General features: G+C 39.6%; 1 pseudogene; it reads left to right on the top strand.

Moving 5' to 3' along the window:
* The first annotated feature begins 660 nt into the window (after nucleotides 1–660).
* The window catches only part of LOC145395651 (uncharacterized), a 27,869-nt pseudogene continuing 22,529 nt past the window's right edge, over nucleotides 661–6,000 (top strand).

The raw sequence follows: 6,000 nt of genomic DNA, 5'->3' as shown, positions 1-6,000 counted from the left end.
GCTGGCTGGTTGGGGTGGCGCAGGGCAGACAAGGCAGGGGCAATATTCGGCCAGTACCGGGGGGACAGGGAGGGAAGGGGAGTGGAGTGTCTAAAGCTACACAAATAATCCGTTAAAAACCACACATGACATTTTGAAATGGAACAAATATGTTATGAGGTCACACCTGATTTTTTTTACCGGTAGGGATAAACATGCTCTGAGTTCAAACATCCGGGAGGTTAACGTCATCACTCTACAAACTGAACCTCTGTTTTTACCAAGTGGGAATGCTATAACATGTTTCAACCTGTATTTACCAAACATGATGCAATACCTTGGGGGGAACCAACGTGTACAAACATGATATAACATGTTGTTTCAACCTGTATTTACCAGACATGATGCAATACCTTGGGGGGAACCAACATGTACAAACATGATATAACATGTTGTTTCAACCTGTATTTACCAGACATGATGCAACAATACCTTGAGGGAACCAACGTGTACAAACATGATATAACATGTTGTTTCAACCTGGATTACCAAACATGATGCAACAATACCCTGGGGGAACCAACGTGTACAAACACAGTATAACATGTTGTTTCAACCTGGATTACCAAACATGATGCAATACCTGGGGAAGGGGGGGTAGAGGAGGGGGATACGTTCCGGATGTGGGTACCCTATGACCTTCAAGGTCATATCAAGGTCATTGGGTATGCAGAGGTCAATGGCCTCCACACCCATTCTAACATCGTTCTACCTTACTTTAAAGCACAATGGCCTCTCTGTACCCTAAAGGTCAATGACCTTCCCATACCCTATGACCTTGAAGGTCAGGCACTAAGCAACGGTCATGTCAGGGTCATTGGGTGCACAAAGGTCATTGACCTCCATATACCCTATGACTTTCAAGGTCAGGCACTGAGCAACGGTCATGTCAGGGTCACTGGGTGCACAAAGGTCAATGACCTCCCTATACCCTATGACCTTCAAGGTCATGCACTATGCAATTTTCATGTCAAGGTCATTGTGTACACAAAGGTCAATGATCTCTACGTTCGCTACCTCATTAGTATGCAAAGCACGTGATTACCCTAAAGGTCAATGACCTCTACATACCCTAACACCTGCTACCTCATTAGCTTGCTAGCACCTGTGTACTCAACGTACCCAACGTACCCTAAACGTCAAAGGTCAAGGTCATCATATTTCAGGCAATATTCTCCCTACTAAGATGTTTGCAAGATATTCACAAAAGAAATTTGTGCAGCATGTGAGGTGGTGTGTGGGGTGAAGAGAGGCCAAAAGGGGGTGCAGGGAACAGCATGGTGGACTGAAGAAGTAAGAGAGGCTGTGGCACAAAAGAAGAAAGCATATAGTGAGTGGATGAGAAACAGGAGCGTGGAAGAAGTTGAGAAACGGAAGAGAGAGTTATATGTAGAGAGGAAGAGAGAAATGAAAAGATTAGTCAGAGAGTAAGAAGAGAGTGGATGAGGAATTTGGAAGGAACTTGAATGTAAAATGGAGGGAATGTAAGAATATCTTCTGGAAAGAGGTAAAGAGAGTTAGATGGGGTGCCAAAGAAGGTAGTTGGTGAGTGAAAGATATAAATGATAGATTACTAGTGGAGAAGGGAGAAAAAGTGAGCAGATGGAGAGAACACTTTCAGGAATTGTTGAACATAGGGAATGAAAGTAGTGGAAGTATAAGTGGCTGGGGAATGGCTGGGAGAAGGAGGGAGGTGAGAAGAGAGGAAGAAATCAGTAGGATGGAAGTTGTGGAAGCAATGAAGAAACTCAAAATGGGGAAAGCCCCAGGAATTGATGGAGTGTGTGGTGAAATCCTGAAACATGGGGGAAAGATAGTAGTAGAATGGATGTGGAAGATGTGCAGATTGGCCTGGGAAGAAGGTAGAGTCCCAGAGGATTTGAGGTCAGGTATAATTATTCTCCTGTATGAAGGAAAAAGAAAAAAAGAAGTGTGTGCTAATCATAGTGGCATTTGTCTTTTTAGTATAATAGGAAAAGTATATGGTAGGATACTTATTGACAGAGTTAGGGAAATAATGGAGGAATTAGTTGGAGAAGAACAGGGAGGTATTAGGAAGGCAACAGGTTGTGTAGATCAGATATTAATTCTTAGATCTTTAGTGGAAAAGTTTCAAGAGAAGGGAATGAAGTTGTATACGGTCTTCATGGATTTGGAGAAAGCATATGACAGTGTGGATAGACAAGGATTGCACAAAGTATTAAGAATATATGGAGTAGATGAAAATCGCTGACTGCCGTGAAGAGTATGTATGAGGGTGCTAAGGCTGCATTGCATATGTATAGTGAACTGAGTGAATTTTTCTATTTGAGGGTTGGATGAAAACAAAGATGTGTCATTTCTCCATGGTTTTCAGTCTGTATATGGATGGGGTTATAAAAGAGATACAAAGTAGGGCAGTGGATGTTAGAGGGGCCCTAGTGAGAGAGGGCAGTGTTTGGAAACTCCTTGTACTGTTGTTTACAGATGATACTGTGTTGTTATGTGAAGATGAAGGGGAGCTGCAAGACTTGGTCATTGAGTTTGGGAAAGTGTGTAAGAATCGTATTCTAAAGGTGAATGTAGGGAAGAGTAAAGTGATGGTCTTCGAGAGAAGTGAGATCAGTGAATGTACAGTGAGGTTGGATGAGGAGGAAATGGAAAAGGTGAGTGCGTTAAAGTACTTGGGTAGTGTAATGAGTAAGGATGGATGTTTAGAGAGGGAAGTGCTTGAAAGGGTAAAACAGGGAAGAAAGGTTGTTGGTTCCTTGAAAGCAGTGATAAACAGGGAAGTGAGCATGGAAATGAAAAAGCTACTACATGACAGCATTGCTATACTAACTCTAACGTATGGAAGTGAAGCTTGGACCTTGTTGAAGGGACAGAAGTCAAGAGTGAGAGCAGTGGAAATGAGTTATTTGACAGGAGCCTGTGGAGTAACATGGAGAGACAGACTGACAAATGAGGAAGTGAAGGAGCATTGTGATATGGATGTGGATGTGACAGGAAGCGTTAGGAGAAACACATTGAGGTGTTTTGGCCATGTGGATAGGATGGAGATTTGCCTGTGACTGGAATATCACTTCTTGAGTATAATATGACAAATGTTGGTTGTAAACTGATATTTCAAAATTCACTTGGTGGATGGTTCAATCACGAAGGCTCATTTGCTGCCAAGCTTTTGATGAGAGAGGTGCAACACGTTACAATAATTATTTTCCGTTTAACTGATTAGCATGTGCTCAACAGAAATAAAACGCTTTCTTTGAGATGCTACATGAAACTCCTTGTTTGTTGGATGTTACATGCACAGAATACAAAAACTGAGGAAGAGAAAAGACGAAGTACAGAGACTTGCTGATGCGTACAAGGTAACCATTTATGATATGGAAAAAAAAACAACAACATAAAGACACAATTCAGGAGAGAACCCAAAAGACTAAGTGACTGAAAAAAAAAAAAATGGCTGTTTCCCCAAGAAGTGTAGCTGGTTTGGCTATCACTCGTTACTCTTCCTACCTAAGAAAATCAGCCAAGAGAAAGCCGGTGCACAGACGACGGTGCAGATGAGGTAAGCACAATTTTAGTCAAGAAAATTGAGTGAATAGGCTACACGTATGTAGGTGGATACTACTATTGCATATTGCCATTGACTCGTCATACATAGCCTCGTCTGCAGATGATATCCTGCCAATCGCAAGACAGCCAGCAGTGTGCATCAAAATACTGAGTCCATTATATATATATATATATATATATATATATATATATATATATATATATATATATATATATATATATATATATATATATTGTTACGGAACAGAGAAAGATAACGTACACTTTAAGTGAGAATGCTAAGAGTCACTACTGTCCCGTAAAGTTCCAGGTTCAAAACAAAAGAGTTAGGTAAAATTACAAGTTAAAGTTTAATGCACAAACTAACAACAAAACATTCAGGACTCATAAGGATAATGTAATGGCAAATAAACAGGTTAAATATATGGTTAACTGCAATAGCCTCTATTAACACGAAATTAGCAAGAGTAAATTTATCTAAGTCAGCCCTGATAAAATGAGATACCAGATAATACTCAGTGAATGCCAGATAAATTATTACAGATACAAACTATTATCAAAAATGCCTGACACAACCCAACATCAATCAAAAACCTCACTAGGCCTAAGAATTAACCTCATGCTACACAGTACAAGAAAAAATGCAACAACACTCATATTCTAATTACACACAGCTGCTAGATGTTTGGAGATTTCTTGAGCACTCACAACAACAATATCTGTACAGGGGAGGACAGAGATGTAAACAAAATGAGGAGCAGATCTAAGTGGCAATGATGCGGAGACTGAGCTCATTATATAGGGGCCAGCAGAGCTTGATACAACTTGTAAGAAGAATGCGCAAATGAAGCCATGGGGACAAAGAGCTGAAAATCCTGCTCTCAACAAAAGAAAGGACGACATACTCTACTATAACGGTAGAAGGGGGGGACTGAGGCAGAACACGCTCGTGATCAAACATGCAGCATACTGTGCGTTAAAATTACACAAAGGATGATGAAATCATAGGCTATGTAACAATATATATATATGTATATATATATATATATATATATATATATATATATATATATATATATATATATAGAGAGAGAGAGAGAGAGAGAGAGAGAGAGAGAGAGAGACAGAGACAGAGAGACAGACAGACAGAGACAGAGACAGACAGACAGACAGAGAGACAGACAGACAGGCAGACAGATAGGTAGATAGATAGATAGATGGATAGACAGACTGATAAAGATAGATGGATAGATAATTGATATATATATATATATATATATATATATATATATATATATATATATATATATATATATATATACGAATTCATTCATAGCGGTTTTAATATGAAATGTGGTGTTTGTAGCTGACCACAAATAGATAAGTAAATGAATATTTCATAAAATGTTGACGCGATACAAATTAGCATAAGTTACCGGCACACCAGCATTATATTTAATTTTGTTTGTTTCCCTGCCATCCCTTGTTTAAAAAAAAAAAGTTTCGAGTCCCCCACATACCATTACTGTCATCATAGAGAAACATGTGTATTATTAGTGTTAATAAGCAGGTTAAGTACGTAGGACTTAATGGGAAAGGATGACTGAAACAAAATGGAATGCATACAATATTTTGGTGCACACTGCTGCATGAGTCACTGTCTGCTTTATGTCACTGGCAGGAACTCATCGGCGGACAGAAGTAAAAGTTATGTACAGACTACATCATTATGGCAACCAGAGTCCCTTAGGAATAGTTATTTTGCCAAGAAACTCTTCTTTTTAGAGAGACGAAATATTCACAGAACGCTCCCCTGACATTTTCTGCTGTGTTCCCTGACCTCCTTGGCACATTCTGTAAATTAATTAAACCCATGTCATCATTTTAGACTTCATTACTCCAAGATCCCGGGACTATTGTTGCATTCACTACATCCTCACTGTCAAATGTTCCAGGAGGTGAATTATTGTTGCGTGGTGCATGATACCTGTGACGGAAGTTAGGCAAATAAATACAAGCTAGGGAAACTTTCAGCTTTGTTTGGGTGCAAGGCTAGAGGTTTCCTAAAAACTCTGAAAACAGCTGCTAAAATACCAAGCACATTTACCACTACCCTCCATGCCCTGCTTAACCTGTAGTTGAAAATTCTTTCTGGGGATGCATGTGGATGATGTCCAGGTATGGGTTTCATTACATTATTTAACAGAACAAATGCATCGTCCGCCACAAACACATAGGAAACAGTGGTATTTTGTCTCCCCAAAGGTTGAGCAGGGAGTAACTTAAGCTGGTTTCTTTCCATCTTTTTATAGATACTTGTTGCTTTGAAAACCCTACCATCTGAAATCCGACCTTGGCACCCCATGCCTGCATATATTACATTATAATGTGCATCTACTATTG

This window comes from Coenobita brevimanus, chromosome 32, assembly GCF_032717465.1.
Source record: "Coenobita brevimanus isolate Jiangsu-jjx chromosome 32, ASM3271746v2, whole genome shotgun sequence".
NCBI classification, from domain to species: Eukaryota; Metazoa; Arthropoda; class Malacostraca; order Decapoda; family Coenobitidae; genus Coenobita; species Coenobita brevimanus.
This window is presented reverse-complemented; position numbering and strand designations above follow the sequence as displayed.